This window comes from Triturus cristatus, chromosome 12, assembly GCF_964204655.1.
Source record: "Triturus cristatus chromosome 12, aTriCri1.1, whole genome shotgun sequence".
NCBI lineage: Eukaryota > Metazoa > Chordata > Amphibia > Caudata > Salamandridae > Triturus > Triturus cristatus.
Genome location: NC_140595.1, coordinates 265,270,890 through 265,290,833, shown reverse-complemented (window position 1 = coordinate 265,290,833; position 19,944 = coordinate 265,270,890).

Here is a 19,944-nt window from a genome sequence, read left to right as displayed (position 1 = left end):
CAACATGAACAAGAGGTATGTCAGCAAGCGGAAAAAAAGCCTTGGGGGAAGATTTTTTTAAATGTTACACAATGTAGCGCAGCACTCTGCGTGGCTGCGCTGCGTTACGTGACCGGGAATGAGCAGGAGAGCGCCATATTTTTAAAGATTTGGCTCTCTCTCCTTGTCTTTCCCTTGCGCCGGCGCTGATTTCAGCTGCCGTGCGCCATGCACATAGCTTAGCGCCGCAGCGCTAGGGTGTGTGCATGAGTGTAGCGTAGGTTTTGTACAGGAAGGGTACCTTTCCTGTACAAAATACTATGCTAGGCACGATGCAAAGCTTTTCCCACCTTGCATACATGCTGCACAGTGAAGCACGCATGGAAAGTGAGAAAAGCACATAGAAATGAATGCATTTCTCCTGTTTGCACCTCCTTTGAAGGGGCGTTAACTTTTGGCGCAAAACCATGTTTTCAAATCTTTGTGAATATGGTTTTGCATCAAAAAGCACGGGTTGCTGCATGGAAACACCCATGTACCACCCACGTAATGCCCCCTTGGTGCAAAGTTACCCAAAGCAGTGCTTTGCGCTCCTTACAGGGCACTTTCCGGCGCAAAAGCAGTTTTGCGCTGAAAAGAAAATCAGAAAAAATAAAATTTGCGCTAGATTGTGTCACTATTGTGGAGCTAAAGCAGCGCGAAACATATGGAAACCTCCCCCTTGGTGTGCTCTTATATTCATACTGCTGCCCTCTAGTAACGCTACACAGTAACTGCAGCATAATAGTGGGAATGGGAAGAAGGCTGTCCAATGCAAATATTGTTCTCCCAAGCTACCTTTCTTCTGAGATGGTCGGCGTCTTGTGCCTTGATGCCACCTCACGCATATGGTCTTCAGTCAAATTCAAAAGCAGCCTACCTACCTTAGGCTAAGGAGTTTTCCACTCGAAGGCCGCACATGGGGACGTCACCCTCATTTAGCAGGGTCCCAAATTGCCTGCAGTCATCCTCTTTACAGAAGCTGGGCGTTCGTGGGCGTTTGTGGGCGTCCTTCAAAGGAAGGAAGGGGGTTTTTAAAGGCCCAGCCCAGCCCAGCCCAGCCCAGCCCAGCCCAGCCCAGCCCAGCCCAGCGCTGTGCTGTGCTTTGCTGTGTCCTGATGCAGCAGGCATGATGCAGACCTGCTGAAGCAAAGGCCTGACTCTAACATTTTCTGTCTCATGAAGAAAACAACCTTTCTACCTTCTTATTGCAACTAATAAAGGGAGTTTCACTTGCATCAAACTAAACCCATCATTTCATTAGCCACAGCTCATTCCTGACCTTTATTCCTAGCCAACCTCATAGGCACCAAACCTCTGATTTGAGAGATTGGCTCACACCAAAATGAAAAATAACCCCCATCCAACCTATTTTCCTATCCGTGTAGCACCTTCCTCGCATTCTTCTAATCAGTTAAAGCCCCAGAGGCCACATTTGCGCTCCACATTATACCAAATTTAAAGGACAAATAATGAATGCATTGATAAAGGATGATAAGGTATTGCCCCTATTGCTCCTGCTTGAGATAAAGGGGGATTGGTGGAAAGTCATGAGGGAAAAGATTTGTAATTTTGAGGCGCACGTGCCAAAAAGAGTGGCCACTTTTCTCCTCTGTTTTTACAAGTGAAATTCAAATTAGGAAATGAAAATAAAAGAAGAATTTGAAATTTTGCCAACTTATGACACTTTGACAGCGTTTGCGGGACTCGAACCCTTGTCCTGTGAGATCCTTTATAACCACAGGCACAAGACTTACCATTGAGCTATAGCTCCTGGTGGTCTGAAGTGTTGCAGTAGTAACTATAAACAACATATAGGCCCTGGTGTCATTGCCTGTGGCTTGTATTGCACATCAAAAGGATGACCATGCTATAGGGACGATTTGATACGCTTCTGACATGGAAACCGGTGTGGTCCAGTGGGTAAGTTCCTGACTTCCAGCCAGAGAATCAGGGTTCAAATCCCGGGTTCGGCACCAGATGACTGATGGTGGTCCAGCACAGGTAAATTGGAGGTGGGCCAAACAGGCCAATTGGTAAGTAAAATGTGTGTGTCTGTGTGTCCTGTAAGAGTGGAGTCATGCCTGGCAAAGTGGGTGGATGGAGGATAGAGTGAATAGGAGGAGTCTAGGCAGAGTGGGTGGAGCCAGAGAAGTCCAGCAGAGGTAAGTTGGAGGTGGGCCTAACAGGCGAATTGGTAAGCAAAACGTGTGGGGTTGTGTGTGTGGGGTGTGTCTGTGTGTGTGGGGTGTGCCTGTGTAGAGGGGGTGTGCCTGTGTGTGGGTTGTGTGTGTGGGGTGTGTGGGTGTGTGGGGGTGTGGGGGTGTGTGTGTGTGTGGGGGGGGGGGGGGGTGTGCCTGTGTGTGTGGGGTGTGCCTGTGTGTAGGGGGGGTGTTTGGGGTGTGTGGGGTCTGTGTGTGGTCTGTGTGTGTGTGGGTGTGTGTGGGTTGTGTGTGTGGGGTGTGTGGGGTGTGTGGGGTCTGTGTGGGTGTGTGTGTGTGGGTTGTGTGGGTGGGTGTGTGGGGGTGTGTCTGTGTGGTGGGGGTGTGTCTGTGGGGGGGGTGTGGGGGTGTGTCTGTGTGTGGGGGTGTGTGTGGGGTGTGCCTGGGTGTGTGGGGTGTGCCGGTGTGTGTAGGGGGTGTGTCTGTGTGTCCTGTAAGAGTGGAGTCATGCCTGGCAAAGTGGGAGGATAGAGTGAATATGAGGAGTCTAGGCAGAGTGGGTGGAGCCAGAGAGTCTGGAAAAGATGGATGTGGTCCCAGCGAGGAGGAAGGGGTCAAAGATGGAGGTGGGGGCCTGAACAGATTGGGGCCAAATGTGGGCACTCCTGTAGTGTTTCTCTAGCTGACAGATCAGGTGATTACATCCGATGGGACTTATGGTGAGGAAAACCAGCGTTTGATTTTTAATGCACCCTCTCTAACTTTTCCCTAGTATCTTTCTTTCCTTCCGGCAGATACCTGGAACAAGCGTCCCAAAGTTTTTCTTGGCTGCATACCCCCAGAGGTGTGCCTGACATTTATGGCCTAAGCACCCTCACAAAGAGTGCGCTACTGACATTCTGGGAAAACCTCACTAAAATGACATATTTATGCACCAAACGTGGTAATTCCTTATACCTGCAAAGCATCATATTGCACTTTTCAGCTTTGAGGAGGTGTGAGTGTTTTCATTTGAGGGAAATATTCATCTGTGCTTCCTCTCCCATCCGAGGACTATGGAGCTGCTGTTCCTCTCTCACATGTCCCTTCATAGAGACAGGTGTCACACACTCAACCACTCAGTAAACATGTATGCTTCGATACATTCACCTTGCTGTTTACCTTCCAAACATTCCCTCTTCACCACAAATACAGGGCAGCCATACCTCATTGCTCATTCACTCAGTCATCACAGTCCTACACTCTGTAGGTCCTGCAAGACCAACATGAACAAGAGGTATGTCAGCAAGCGGAAAAAAAGCCTTGGGGGAAGATTTTTTTAAATGTTACACAATGTAGCGCAGCACTCTGCGTGGCTGCGCTGCGTTACGTGACCGGGAATGAGCAGGAGAGCGCCATATTTTTAAAGATTTGGCTCTCTCTCCTTGTCTTTCCCTTGCGCCGGCGCTGATTTCAGCTGCCGTGCGCCATGCACATAGCTTAGCGCCGCAGCGCTAGGGTGTGTGCATGAGTGTAGCGTAGGTTTTGTACAGGAAGGGTACCTTTCCTGTACAAAATACTATGCTAGGCAAGATGCAAAGCTTTTCCCACCTTGCATACATGCTGCACAGTGAAGCACGCATGGAAAGTGAGAAAAGCACATAGAAATGAATGCATTTCTCCTGTTTGCACCTCCTTTGAAGGGGCGTTAACTTTTGGCGCAAAACCATGTTTTCAAATCTTTGTGAATATGGTTTTGCATCAAAAAGCACGGGTTGCTGCATTGAAACACCCATGTACCACCCACGTAATGCCCCCTTGGTGCAAAGTTACCCAAAGCAGTGTTTTGCGCTCCTTACAGGGCACTTTCCGGCGCAAAAGCAGTTTTGCGCTGAAAAGAAAATCAGAAAAAATAAAATTTGCGCTAGATTGTGTCACTATTGTGGAGCTAAAGCAGCGCGAAACATATGGAAACCTCCCCCTTGGTGTGCTCTTATATTCATACTGCTGCCCTCTAGTAACGCTACACAGTAACTGCAGCATAATAGTGGGAATGGGAAGAAGGCTGTCCAATGCAAATATTGTTCTCCCAAGCTACCTTTCTTCTGAGATGGTCGGCGTCTTGTGCCTTGATGCCACCTCACGCATATGGTCTTCAGTCAAATTCAAAAGCAGCCTACCTACCTTAGGCTAAGGAGTTTTCCACTCGAAGGCCGCACATGGGGACGTCACCCTCATTTAGCAGGGTCCCAAATTGCCTGCAGTCATCCTCTTTACAGAAGCTGGGCGTTCGTGGGCGTTTGTGGGCGTCCTTCAAAGGAAGGAAGGGGGTTTTTAAAGGCCCAGCCCAGCCCAGCCCAGCCCAGCCCAGCCCAGCCCAGCCCAGCCCAGCCCAGCCCAGCGCTGTGCTTTGCTGTGTCCTGATGCAGCAGGCATGATGCAGACCTGCTGAAGCAAAGGCCTGACTCTAACATTTTCTGTCTCATGAAGAAAACAACCTTTCTACCTTCTTATTGCAACTAATAAAGGGAGTTTCACTTGCATCAAACTAAACCCATCATTTCATTAGCCACAGCTCATTCCTGACCTTTATTCCTAGCCAACCTCATAGGCACCAAACCTCTGATTTGAGAGATTGGCTCACACCAAAATGAAAAATAACCCCCATCCAACCTATTTTCCTATCCGTGTAGCACCTTCCTCGCATTCTTCTAATCAGTTAAAGCCCCAGAGGCCACATTTGCGCTCCACATTATACCAAATTTAAAGGACAAATAATGAATGCATTGATAAAGGATGATAAGGTATTGCCCCTATTGCTCCTGCTTGAGATAAAGGGGGATTGGTGGAAAGTCATGAGGGAAAAGATTTGTAATTTTGAGGCGCACGTGCCAAAAAGAGTGGCCACTTTTCTCCTCTGTTTTTACAAGTGAAATTCAAATTAGGAAATGAAAATAAAAGAAGAATTTGAAATTTTGCCAACTTATGACACTTTGACAGCGTTTGCGGGACTCGAACCCTTGTCCTGTGAGATCCTTTATAACCACAGGCACAAGACTTACCATTGAGCTATAGCTCCTGGTGGTCTGAAGTGTTGCAGTAGTAACTATAAACAACATATAGGCCCTGGTGTCATTGCCTGTGGCTTGTATTGCACATAAAAAGGATGACCATGCTATAGGGACGATTTGATACGCTTCTGACATGGAAACCGGTGTGGTCCAGTGGGTAAGTTCCTGACTTCCAGCCAGAGAATCAGGGTTCAAATCCCGGGTTCGGCACCAGATGACTGATGGTGGTCCAGCACAGGTAAATTGGAGGTGGGCCAAACAGGCCAATTGGTAAGTAAAATGTGTGTGTCTGTGTGTCCTGTAAGAGTGGAGTCATGCCTGGCAAAGTGGGAGGATAGAGTGAATATGAGGAGTCTAGGCAGAGTGGGTGGAGCCTGAGAGTCTGGAAAAGATGGATGTGGTCCCAGCGAGGAGGAAGGGGTCAAAGATGGAGGGGGGGCCTGAACAGATTGGGGCCAAATGTGGGCACTCCTGTAGTGTTTCTCTAGCTGACAGATCAGGTGATTACATCCGATGGGACTTATGGTGAGGAAAACCAGCGTTTGATTTTTAATGCACCCTCTGTAACTTTTCCCTAGTATCTTTCTTTCCTTCCGGCAGATACCTGGAACAAGCGTCCCAAAGTTTTTCTTGGCTGCATACCCCCAGAGGTGTGCCTGACATTTATGGCCTAAGCACCCTCACAAAGAGTGCGCTACTGACATTCTGGGAAAACCTCACTAAAATGACATATTTATGCACCAAACGTGGTAATTCCTTATACCTGCAAAGCATCATATTGCACTTTTCAGCTTTGAGGAGGTGTGAGTGTTTTCATTTGCGGGAAATATTCATCTGTGCTTCCTCTCCCATCCGAGGACTATGGAGCTGCTGTTCCTCTCTCACATGTCCCTTCATAGAGACAGGTGTCACACACTCAACCACTCAGTAAACATGTATGCTTCGATACATTCACCTTGCTGTTCACCTTCCAAACATTCCCTCTTCACCACAAATACAGGGCAGCCATACCTCATTGCTCATTCACTCAGTCATCACAGTCCTACACTCTGTAGGTCCTGCAAGACCAACATGAACAAGAGGTATGTCAGCAAGCGGAAAAAAAGCCTTGGGGGAAGATTTTTTTAAATGTTACACAATGTAGCGCAGCACTCTGCGTGGCTGCGCTGCGTTACGTGACCGGGAATGAGCAGGAGAGCGCCATATTTTTAAAGATTTGGCTCTCTCTCCTTGTCTTTCCCTTGCGCCGGCGCTGATTTCAGCTGCCGTGCGCCATGCACATAGCTTAGCGCCGCAGCGCTAGGGTGTGTGCATGAGTGTAGCGTAGGTTTTGTACAGGAAGGGTACCTTTCCTGTACAAAATACTATGCTAGGCACGATGCAAAGCTTTTCCCACCTTGCATACATGCTGCACAGTGAAGCACGCATGGAAAGTGAGAAAAGCACATAGAAATGAATGCATTTCTCCTGTTTGCACCTCCTTTGAAGGGGCGTTAACTTTTGGCGCAAAACCATGTTTTCAAATCTTTGTGAATATGGTTTTGCATCAAAAAGCACGGGTTGCTGCATGGAAACACCCATGTACCACCCACGTAATGCCCCCTTGGTGCAAAGTTACCCAAAGCAGTGCTTTGCGCTCCTTACAGGGCACTTTCCGGCGCAAAAGCAGTTTTGCGCTGAAAAGAAAATCAGAAAAAATAAAATTTGCGCTAGATTGTGTCACTATTGTGGAGCTAAAGCAGCGCGAAACATATGGAAACCTCCCCCTTGGTGTGCTCTTATATTCATACTGCTGCCCTCTAGTAACGCTACACAGTAACTGCAGCATAATAGTGGGAATGGGAAGAAGGCTGTCCAATGCAAATATTGTTCTCCCAAGCTACCTTTCTTCTGAGATGGTCGGCGTCTTGTGCCTTGATGCCACCTCACGCATATGGTCTTCAGTCAAATTCAAAAGCAGCCTACCTACCTTAGGCTAAGGAGTTTTCCACTCGAAGGCCGCACATGGGGACGTCACCCTCATTTAGCAGGGTCCCAAATTGCCTGCAGTCATCCTCTTTACAGAAGCTGGGCGTTCGTGGGCGTTTGTGGGCGTCCTTCAAAGGAAGGAAGGGGGTTTTTAAAGGCCCAGCCCAGCCCAGCCCAGCCCAGCCCAGCCCAGCCCAGCCCAGCCCAGCGCTGTGCTTTGCTGTGTCCTGATGCAGCAGGCATGATGCAGACCTGCTGAAGCAAAGGCCTGACTCTAACATTTTCTGTCTCATGAAGAAAACAACCTTTCTACCTTCTTATTGCAACTAATAAAGGGAGTTTCACTTGCATCAAACTAAACCCATCATTTCATTAGCCACAGCTCATTCCTGACCTTTATTCCTAGCCAACCTCATAGGCACCAAACCTCTGATTTGAGAGATTGGCTCACACCAAAATGAAAAATAACCCCCATCCAACCTATTTTCCTATCCGTGTAGCACCTTCCTCGCATTCTTCTAATCAGTTAAAGCCCCAGAGGCCACATTTGCGCTCCACATTATACCAAATTTAAAGGACAAATAATGAATGCATTGATAAAGGATGATAAGGTATTGCCCCTATTGCTCCTGCTTGAGATAAAGGGGGATTGGTGGAAAGTCATGAGGGAAAAGATTTGTAATTTTGAGGCGCACGTGCCAAAAAGAGTGGCCACTTTTCTCCTCTGTTTTTACAAGTGAAATTCAAATTAGGAAATGAAAATAAAAGAAGAATTTGAAATTTTGCCAACTTATGACACTTTGACAGCGTTTGCGGGACTCGAACCCTTGTCCTGTGAGATCCTTTATAACCACAGGCACAAGACTTACCATTGAGCTATAGCTCCTGGTGGTCTGAAGTGTTGCAGTAGTAACTATAAACAACATATAGGCCCTGGTGTCATTGCCTGTGGCTTGTATTGCACATCAAAAGGATGACCATGCTATAGGGACGATTTGATACGCTTCTGACATGGAAACCGGTGTGGTCCAGTGGGTAAGTTCCTGACTTCCAGCCAGAGAATCAGGGTTCAAATCCCGGGTTCGGCACCAGATGACTGATGGTGGTCCAGCACAGGTAAATTGGAGGTGGGCCAAACAGGCCAATTGGTAAGTAAAATGTGTGTGTCTGTGTGTCCTGTAAGAGTGGAGTCATGCCTGGCAAAGTGGGTGGATGGAGGATAGAGTGAATAGGAGGAGTCTAGGCAGAGTGGGTGGAGCCAGAGAAGTCCAGCAGAGGTAAGTTGGAGGTGGGCCTAACAGGCGAATTGGTAAGCAAAACGTGTGGGGTTGTGTGTGTGGGGTGTGTCTGTGTGTGTGGGGTGTGCCTGTGTAGAGGGGGTGTGCCTGTGTGTGGGTTGTGTGTGTGGGGTGTGTGGGGGTGTGGGGGTGTGTCTGTGTGTGTGGGGGGGGGGGGTGTGCCTGTGTGTGTGGGGTGTGCCTGTGTGTAGGGGGGGTGTGTGGGGTCTGTGTGTGGTCTGTGTGTGTGTGGGTGTGTGTGGGTTGTGTGTGTGGGGTGTGTGGGGTCTGTGTGTGGTCTGTGTGTGGGGTCTGTGTGGGTGTGTGTGTGTGGGTTGTGTGGGTGGGTGTGTGGGGGTGTGTCTGTGTGGTGGGGGTGTGTCTGTGGGGGGGGTGTGGGGGTGTGTCTGTGTGTGGGGGTGTGTGTGGGGTGTGCCTGGGTGTGTGGGGTGTGCCGGTGTGTGTAGGGGGTGTGTCTGTGTGTCCTGTAAGAGTGGAGTCATGCCTGGCAAAGTGGGAGGATAGAGTGAATATGAGGAGTCTAGGCAGAGTGGGTGGAGCCAGAGAGTCTGGAAAAGATGGATGTGGTCCCAGCGAGGAGGAAGGGGTCAAAGATGGAGGTGGGGGCCTGAACAGATTGGGGCCAAATGTGGGCACTCCTGTAGTGTTTCTCTAGCTGACAGATCAGGTGATTACATCCGATGGGACTTATGGTGAGGAAAACCAGCGTTTGATTTTTAATGCACCCTCTCTAACTTTTCCCTAGTATCTTTCTTTCCTTCCGGCAGATACCTGGAACAAGCGTCCCAAAGTTTTTCTTGGCTGCATACCCCCAGAGGTGTGCCTGACATTTATGGCCTAAGCACCCTCACAAAGAGTGCGCTACTGACATTCTGGGAAAACCTCACTAAAATGACATATTTATGCACCAAACGTGGTAATTCCTTATACCTGCAAAGCATCATATTGCACTTTTCAGCTTTGAGGAGGTGTGAGTGTTTTCATTTGAGGGAAATATTCATCTGTGCTTCCTCTCCCATCCGAGGACTATGGAGCTGCTGTTCCTCTCTCACATGTCCCTTCATAGAGACAGGTGTCACACACTCAACCACTCAGTAAACATGTATGCTTCGATACATTCACCTTGCTGTTTACCTTCCAAACATTCCCTCTTCACCACAAATACAGGGCAGCCATACCTCATTGCTCATTCACTCAGTCATCACAGTCCTACACTCTGTAGGTCCTGCAAGACCAACATGAACAAGAGGTATGTCAGCAAGCGGAAAAAAAGCCTTGGGGGAAGATTTTTTTAAATGTTACACAATGTAGCGCAGCACTCTGCGTGGCTGCGCTGCGTTACGTGACCGGGAATGAGCAGGAGAGCGCCATATTTTTAAAGATTTGGCTCTCTCTCCTTGTCTTTCCCTTGCGCCGGCGCTGATTTCAGCTGCCGTGCGCCATGCACATAGCTTAGCGCCGCAGCGCTAGGGTGTGTGCATGAGTGTAGCGTAGGTTTTGTACAGGAAGGGTACCTTTCCTGTACAAAATACTATGCTAGGCAAGATGCAAAGCTTTTCCCACCTTGCATACATGCTGCACAGTGAAGCACGCATGGAAAGTGAGAAAAGCACATAGAAATGAATGCATTTCTCCTGTTTGCACCTCCTTTGAAGGGGCGTTAACTTTTGGCGCAAAACCATGTTTTCAAATCTTTGTGAATATGGTTTTGCATCAAAAAGCACGGGTTGCTGCATTGAAACACCCATGTACCACCCACGTAATGCCCCCTTGGTGCAAAGTTACCCAAAGCAGTGTTTTGCGCTCCTTACAGGGCACTTTCCGGCGCAAAAGCAGTTTTGCGCTGAAAAGAAAATCAGAAAAAATAAAATTTGCGCTAGATTGTGTCACTATTGTGGAGCTAAAGCAGCGCGAAACATATGGAAACCTCCCCCTTGGTGTGCTCTTATATTCATACTGCTGCCCTCTAGTAACGCTACACAGTAACTGCAGCATAATAGTGGGAATGGGAAGAAGGCTGTCCAATGCAAATATTGTTCTCCCAAGCTACCTTTCTTCTGAGATGGTCGGCGTCTTGTGCCTTGATGCCACCTCACGCATATGGTCTTCAGTCAAATTCAAAAGCAGCCTACCTACCTTAGGCTAAGGAGTTTTCCACTCGAAGGCCGCACATGGGGACGTCACCCTCATTTAGCAGGGTCCCAAATTGCCTGCAGTCATCCTCTTTACAGAAGCTGGGCGTTCGTGGGCATTTGTGGGCGTCCTTCAAAGGAAGGAAGGGGGTGTTTAAAGGCCCAGCCCAGCCCAGCCCAGCCCAGCCCAGCCCAGCCCAGCCCAGCCCAGCCCAGCCCAGCGCTGTGCTTTGCTGTGTCCTGATGCAGCAGGCATGATGCAGACCTGCTGAAGCAAAGGCCTGACTCTAACATTTTCTGTCTCATGAAGAAAACAACCTTTCTACCTTCTTATTGCAACTAATAAAGGGAGTTTCACTTGCATCAAACTAAACCCATCATTTCATTAGCCACAGCTCATTCCTGACCTTTATTCCTAGCCAACCTCATAGGCACCAAACCTCTGATTTGAGAGATTGGCTCACACCAAAATGAAAAATAACCCCCATCCAACCTATTTTCCTATCCGTGTAGCACCTTCCTCGCATTCTTCTAATCAGTTAAAGCCCCAGAGGCCACATTTGCGCTCCACATTATACCAAATTTAAAGGACAAATAATGAATGCATTGATAAAGGATGATAAGGTATTGCCCCTATTGCTCCTGCTTGAGATAAAGGGGGATTGGTGGAAAGTCATGAGGGAAAAGATTTGTAATTTTGAGGCGCACGTGCCAAAAAGAGTGGCCACTTTTCTCCTCTGTTTTTACAAGTGAAATTCAAATTAGGAAATGAAAATAAAAGAAGAATTTGAAATTTTGCCAACTTATGACACTTTGACAGCGTTTGCGGGACTCGAACCCTTGTCCTGTGAGATCCTTTATAACCACAGGCACAAGACTTACCATTGAGCTATAGCTCCTGGTGGTCTGAAGTGTTGCAGTAGTAACTATAAACAACATATAGGCCCTGGTGTCATTGCCTGTGGCTTGTATTGCACATCAAAAGGATGACCATGCTATAGGGACGATTTGATACGCTTCTGACATGGAAACCGGTGTGGTCCAGTGGGTAAGTTCCTGACTTCCAGCCAGAGAATCAGGGTTCAAATCCCGGGTTCGGCACCAGATGACTGATGGTGGTCCAGCACAGGTAAATTGGAGGTGGGCCAAACAGGCCAATTGGTAAGTAAAATGTGTGTGTCTGTGTGTCCTGTAAGAGTGGAGTCATGCCTGGCAAAGTGGGTGGATGGAGGATAGAGTGAATAGGAGGAGTCTAGGCAGAGTGGGTGGAGCCAGAGAAGTCCAGCAGAGGTAAGTTGGAGGTGGGCCTAACAGGCGAATTGGTAAGCAAAACGTGTGGGGTTGGGTGTGTCGGGGTGTGCCTGTGTAGAGGGGGTGTGCCTGTGTGTGGGTGTGCCTGTGTGTGGGTTGTGGGTGTGTGGGGGTGTGGGGGTGTGTCTGTGTGTGGGGGGGGGGGTGTGTGTGGGGGTGTGCCTGTGTGTGTGGGGTGTGCCTGTGTGTAGGGGGGGGTGTTTGGGGTCTGTGTGTGGTCTGTGTGTGTGGTCTGTGTGTGTGGGTGTGTGTGTGTGGGTTGTGTGTGTGTGGGTTGTGTGGGTGTGTGTGTGTGGGTTGTGTGGGTGTGTGTGTGTGGGTTGTGTGGGTGTCTGTGTGTGGGTTGTGTGTGTAGGGGGTGTGTGGGGGTGTGTCTGTGTGTGGGGGTGTGTGTGGGGTGTGCCGGTGTGTGTAGGGGGTGTGTCTGTGTGTCCTGTAAGAGTGGAGTCATGCCTGGCAAAGTGGGAGGATAGAGTGAATATGAGGAGTCTAGGCAGAGTGGGTGGAGCCAGAGAGTCTGGAAAAGATGGATGTGGTCCCAGCGAGGAGGAAGGGGTCAAAGATGGAGGTGGGGGCCTGAACAGATTGGGGCCAAATGTGGGCACTCCTGTAGTGTTTCTCTAGCTGACAGATCAGGTGATTACATCCGATGGGACTTATGGTGAGGAAAACCAGCGTTTGATTTTTAATGCACCCTCTGTAACTTTTCCCTAGTATCTTTCTTTCCTTCCGGCAGATACCTGGAACAAGCGTCCCAAAGTTTTTCTTGGCTGCATACCCCCAGAGGTGTGCCTGACATTTATGGCCTAAGCACCCTCACAAAGAGTGCGCTACTGACATTCTGGGAAAACCTCACTAAAATGACATATTTATGCACCAAACGTGGTAATTCCTTATACCTGCAAAGCATCATATTGCACTTTTCAGCTTTGAGGAGGTGTGAGTGTTTTCATTTGAGGGAAATATTCATCTGTGCTTCCTCTCCCATCCGAGGACTATGGAGCTGCTGTTCCTCTCTCACATGTCCCTTCATAGAGACAGGTGTCACACACTCAACCACTCAGTAAACATGTATGCTTCGATACATTCACCTTGCTGTTTACCTTCCAAACATTCCCTCTTCACCACAAATACAGGGCAGCCATACCTCATTGCTCATTCACTCAGTCATCACAGTCCTACACTCTGTAGGTCCTGCAAGACCAACATGAACAAGAGGTATGTCAGCAAGCGGAAAAAAAGCCTTGGGGGAAGATTTTTTTAAATGTTACACAATGTAGCGCAGCACTCTGCGTGGCTGCGCTGCGTTACGTGACCGGGAATGAGCAGGAGAGCGCCATATTTTTAAAGATTTGGCTCTCTCTCCTTGTCTTTCCCTTGCGCCGGCGCTGATTTCAGCTGCCGTGCGCCATGCACATAGCTTAGCGCCGCAGCGCTAGGGTGTGTGCATGAGTGTAGCGTAGGTTTTGTACAGGAAGGGTACCTTTCCTGTACAAAATACTATGCTAGGTACGATGCAAAGCTTTTCCCACCTTGCATACATGCTGCACAGTGAAGCACGCATGGAAAGTGAGAAAAGCACATAGAAATGAATGCATTTCTCCTGTTTGCACCTCCTTTGAAGGGGCGTTAACTTTTGGCGCAAAACCATGTTTTCAAATCTTTGTGAATATGGTTTTGCATCAAAAAGCACGGGTTGCTGCATTGAAACACCCATGTACCACCCACGTAATGCCCCCTTGGTGCAAAGTTACCCAAAGCAGTGTTTTGCGCTCCTTACAGGGCACTTTCCGGCGCAAAAGCAGTTTTGCGCTGAAAAGAAAATCAGAAAAAATAAAATTTGCGCTAGATTGTGTCACTATTGTGGAGCTAAAGCAGCGCGAAACATATGGAAACCTCCCCCTTGGTGTGCTCTTATATTCATACTGCTGCCCTCTAGTAACGCTACACAGTAACTGCAGCATAATAGTGGGAATGGGAAGAAGGCTGTCCAATGCAAATATTGTTCTCCCAAGCTACCTTTCTTCTGAGATGGTCGGCGTCTTGTGCCTTGATGCCACCTCACGCATATGGTCTTCAGTCAAATTCAAAAGCAGCCTACCTACCTTAGGCTAAGGAGTTTTCCACTCGAAGGCCGCACATGGGGACGTCACCCTCATTTAGCAGGGTCCCAAATTGCCTGCAGTCATCCTCTTTACAGAAGCTGGGCGTTCGTGGGCGTTTGTGGGCGTCCTTCAAAGGAAGGAAGGGGGTTTTTAAAGGCCCAGCCCAGCCCAGCCCAGCCCAGCCCAGCCCAGCCCAGCCCAGCCCAGCGCTGTGCTTTGCTGTGTCCTGATGCAGCAGGCATGATGCAGACCTGCTGAAGCAAAGGCCTGACTCTAACATTTTCTGTCTCATGAAGAAAACAACCTTTCTACCTTCTTATTGCAACTAATAAAGGGAGTTTCACTTGCATCAAACTAAACCCATCATTTCATTAGCCACAGCTCATTCCTGACCTTTATTCCTAGCCAACCTCATAGGCACCAAACCTCTGATTTGAGAGATTGGCTCACACCAAAATGAAAAATAACCCCCATCCAACCTATTTTCCTATCCGTGTAGCACCTTCCTCGCATTCTTCTAATCAGTTAAAGCCCCAGAGGCCACATTTGCGCTCCACATTATACCAAATTTAAAGGACAAATAATGAATGCATTGATAAAGGATGATAAGGTATTGCCCCTATTGCTCCTGCTTGAGATAAAGGGGGATTGGTGGAAAGTCATGAGGGAAAAGATTTGTAATTTTGAGGCGCACGTGCCAAAAAGAGTGGCCACTTTTCTCCTCTGTTTTTACAAGTGAAATTCAAATTAGGAAATGAAAATAAAAGAAGAATTTGAAATTTTGCCAACTTATGACACTTTGACAGCGTTTGCGGGACTCGAACCCTTGTCCTGTGAGATCCTTTATAACCACAGGCACAAGACTTACCATTGAGCTATAGCTCCTGGTGGTCTGAAGTGTTGCAGTAGTAACTATAAACAACATATAGGCCCTGGTGTCATTGCCTGTGGCTTGTATTGCACATCAAAAGGATGACCATGCTATAGGGACGATTTGATACGCTTCTGACATGGAAACCGGTGTGGTCCAGTGGGTAAGTTCCTGACTTCCAGCCAGAGAATCAGGGTTCAAATCCCGGGTTCGGCACCAGATGACTGATGGTGGTCCAGCACAGGTAAATTGGAGGTGGGCCAAACAGGCCAATTGGTAAGTAAAATGTGTGTGTCTGTGTGTCCTGTAAGAGTGGAGTCATGCCTGGCAAAGTGGGTGGATGGAGGATAGAGTGAATAGGAGGAGTCTAGGCAGAGTGGGTGGAGCCAGAGAAGTCCAGCAGAGGTAAGTTGGAGGTGGGCCTAACAGGCGAATTGGTAAGCAAAACGTGTGGGGTTGGGTGTGTCGGGGTGTGCCTGTGTAGAGGGGGTGTGCCTGTGTGTGGGTGTGCCTGTGTGTGGGTTGTGGGTGTGTGGGGGTGTGTCTGTGTGTGGGGGGGGGGGTGTGTGTGGGGGTGTGCCTGTGTGTGTGGGGTGTGCCTGTGTGTAGGGGGGGGTGTTTGGGGTCTGTGTGTGGTCTGTGTGTGTGGTCTGTGTGTGTGGGTGTGTGTGTGTGGGTTGTGTGTGTGTGGGTTGTGTGTGTGTGGGTTGTGTGGGTGTGTGTGTGTGGGTTGTGTGGGTGTGTGTGTGTGGGTTGTGTGGGTGTCTGTGTGTGGGTTGTGTGTGTAGGGGGTGTGTGGGGGTGTGTCTGTGTGTGGGGGTGTGTGTGGGGTGTGCTGGTGTGTGTAGGGGGTGTGTCTGTGTGTCCTGTAAGAGTGGAGTCATGCCTGGCAAAGTGGGAGGATAGAGTGAATATGAGGAGTCTAGGCAGAGTGGGTGGAGCCAGAGAGTCTGGAAAAGATGGATGTGGTCCCAGCGAGGAGGAAGGGGTCAAAGATGGAGGTGGGGGCCTGAACAGATTGGGGCCAAATGTGGGCACTCCTGTAGTGTTTCTCTAGCTGACAGATCAGGTGATTACATCCGATGGGACTTATGGTGAGGAAAACCAGCGTTTGATTTTTAATGCACCCTCTGTAACTTTTCCCTAGTATCTTTCTTTCCTTCCGGCAGATACCTGGAACAAGCGTCCCAAAGTTTTTCTTGGCTGCATACCCCCAGAGGTGTGCCTGACATTTATGGCCTAAGCACCCTCACAAAGAGTGCGCTACTGACATTCTGGGAAAACCTCACTAAAATGACATATTTATGCACCAAACGTGGTAATTCCTTATACCTGCAAAGCATCATATTGCACTTTTCAGCTTTGAGGAGGTGTGAGTGTTTTCATTTGAGGGAAATATTCATCTGTGCTTCCTCTCCCATCCGAGGACTATGGAGCTGCTGTTCCTCTCTCACATGTCCCTTCATAGAGACAGGTGTCACACACTCAACCACTCAGTAAACATGTATGCTTCGATACATTCACCTTGCTGTTTACCTTCCAAACATTCCCTCTTCACCACAAATACAGGGCAGCCATACCTCATTGCTCATTCACTCAGTCATCACAGTCCTACACTCTGTAGGTCCTGCAAGACCAACATGAACAAGAGGTATGTCAGCAAGCGGAAAAAAAGCCTTGGGGGAAGATTTTTTTAAATGTTACACAATGTAGCGCAGCACTCTGCGTGGCTGCGCTGCGTTACGTGACCGGGAATGAGCAGGAGAGCGCCATATTTTTAAAGATTTGGCTCTCTCTCCTTGTCTTTCCCTTGCGCCGGCGCTGATTTCAGCTGCCGTGCGCCATGCACATAGCTTAGCGCCGCAGCGCTAGGGTGTGTGCATGAGTGTAGCGTAGGTTTTGTACAGGAAGGGTACCTTTCCTGTACAAAATACTATGCTAGGTACGATGCAAAGCTTTTCCCACCTTGCATACATGCTGCACAGTGAAGCACGCATGGAAAGTGAGAAAAGCACATAGAAATGAATGCATTTCTCCTGTTTGCACCTCCTTTGAAGGGGCGTTAACTTTTGGCGCAAAACCATGTTTTCAAATCTTTGTGAATATGGTTTTGCATCAAAAAGCACGGGTTGCTGCATTGAAACACCCATGTACCACCCACGTAATGCCCCCTTGGTGCAAAGTTACCCAAAGCAGTGTTTTGCGCTCCTTACAGGGCACTTTCCGGCGCAAAAGCAGTTTTGCGCTGAAAAGAAAATCAGAAAAAATAAAATTTGCGCTAGATTGTGTCACTATTGTGGAGCTAAAGCAGCGCGAAACATATGGAAACCTCCCCCTTGGTGTGCTCTTATATTCATACTGCTGCCCTCTAGTAACGCTACACAGTAACTGCAGCATAATAGTGGGAATGGGAAGAAGGCTGTCCAATGCAAATATTGTTCTCCCAAGCTACCTTTCTTCTGAGATGGTCGGCGTCTTGTGCCTTGATGCCACCTCACGCATATGGTCTTCAGTCAAATTCAAAAGCAGCCTACCTACCTTAGGCTAAGGAGTTTTCCACTCGAAGGCCGCACATGGGGACGTCACCCTCATTTAGCAGGGTCCCAAATTGCCTGCAGTCATCCTCTTTACAGAAGCTGGGCGTTCGTGGGCGTTTGTGGGCGTCCTTCAAAGGAAGGAAGGGGGTTTTTAAAGGCCCAGCCCAGCCCAGCCCAGCCCAGCCCAGCCCAGCCCAGCCCAGCCCAGCCCAGCGCTGTGCTTTGCTGTGTCCTGATGCAGCAGGCATGATGCAGACCTGCTGAAGCAAAGGCCTGACTCTAACATTTTCTGTCTCATGAAGAAAACAACCTTTCTACCTTCTTATTGCAACTAATAAAGGGAGTTTCACTTGCATCAAACTAAACCCATCATTTCATTAGCCACAGCTCATTCCTGACCTTTATTCCTAGCCAACCTCATAGGCACCAAACCTCTGATTTGAGAGATTGGCTCACACCAAAATGAAAAATAACCCCCATCCAACCTATTTTCCTATCCGTGTAGCACCTTCCTCGCATTCTTCTAATCAGTTAAAGCCCCAGAGGCCACATTTGCGCTCCACATTATACCAAATTTAAAGGACAAATAATGAATGCATTGATAAAGGATGATAAGGTATTGCCCCTATTGCTCCTGCTTGAGATAAAGGGGGATTGGTGGAAAGTCATGAGGGAAAAGATTTGTAATTTTGAGGCGCACGTGCCAAAAAGAGTGGCCACTTTTCTCCTCTGTTTTTACAAGTGAAATTCAAATTAGGAAATGAAAATAAAAGAAGAATTTGAAATTTTGCCAACTTATGACACTTTGACAGCGTTTGCGGGACTCGAACCCTTGTCCTGTGAGATCCTTTATAACCACAGGCACAAGACTTACCATTGAGCTATAGCTCCTGGTGGTCTGAAGTGTTGCAGTAGTAACTATAAACAACATATAGGCCCTGGTGTCATTGCCTGTGGCTTGTATTGCACATCAAAAGGATGACCATGCTATAGGGACGATTTGATACGCTTCTGACATGGAAACCGGTGTGGTCCAGTGGGTAAGTTCCTGACTTCCAGCCAGAGAATCAGGGTTCAAATCCCGGGTTCGGCACCAGATGACTGATGGTGGTCCAGCACAGGTAAATTGGAGGTGGGCCAAACAGGCCAATTGGTAAGTAAAATGTGTGTGTCTGTGTGTCCTGTAAGAGTGGAGTCATGCCTGGCAAAGTGGGTGGATGGAGGATAGAGTGAATAGGAGGAGTCTAGGCAGAGTGGGTGGAGCCAGAGAAGTCCAGCAGAGGTAAGTTGGAGGTGGGCCTAACAGGCGAATTGGTAAGCAAAACGTGTGGGGTTGGGTGTGTCGGGGTGTGCCTGTGTAGAGGGGGTGTGCCTGTGTGTGGGTGTGCCTGTGTGTGGGTTGTGGGTGTGTGGGGGTGTGGGGGTGTGTCTGTGTGTGGGGGGGGGGGTGTGTGTGGGGGTGTGCCTGTGTGTGTGGGGTGTGCCTGTGTGTAGGGGGGGGTGTTTGGGGTCTGTGTGTGGTCTGTGTGTGTGGTCTGTGTGTGTGGGTGTGTGTGTGTGGGTTGTGTGTGTGTGGGTTGTGTGTGTGTGGGTTGTGTGGGTGTGTGTGTGTGGGTTGTGTGGGTGTGTGTGTGTGGGTTGTGTGGGTGTCTGTGTGTGGGTTGTGTGTGTAGGGGGTGTGTGGGGGTGTGTCTGTGTGTGGGGGTGTGTGTGGGGTGTGCCGGTGTGTGTAGGGGGTGTGTCTGTGTGTCCTGTAAGAGTGGAGTCATGCCTGGCAAAGTGGGAGGATAGAGTGAATATGAGGAGTCTAGGCAGAGTGGGTGGAGCCAGAGAGTCTGGAAAAGATGGATGTGGTCCCAGCGAGGAGGAAGGGGTCAAAGATGGAGGTGGGGGCCTGAACAGATTGGGGCCAAATGTGGGCACTCCTGTAGTGTTTCTCTAGCTGACAGATCAGGTGATTACATCCGATGGGACTTATGGTGAGGAAAACCAGCGTTTGATTTTTAATGCACCCTCTCTAACTTTTCCCTAGTATCTTTCTTTCCTTCCGGCAGATACCTGGAACAAGCGTCCCAAAGTTTTTCTTGGCTGCATACCCCCAGAGGTGTGCCTGACATTTATGGCCTAAGCACCCTCACAAAGAGTGCGCTACTGACATTCTGGGAAAACCTCACTAAAATGACATATTTATGCACCAAACGTGGTAATTCCTTATACCTGCAAAGCATCATATTGCACTTTTCAGCTTTGAGGAGGTGTGAGTGTTTTCATTTGAGGGAAATATTCATCTGTGCTTCCTCTCCCATCCGAGGACTATGGAGCTGCTGTTCCTCTCTCACATGTCCCTTCATAGAGACAGGTGTCACACACTCAACCACTCAGTAAACATGTATGCTTCGATACATTCACCTTGCTGTTTACCTTCCAAACATTCCCTCTTCACCACAAATACAGGGCAGCCATACCTCATTGCTCATTCACTCAGTCATCAC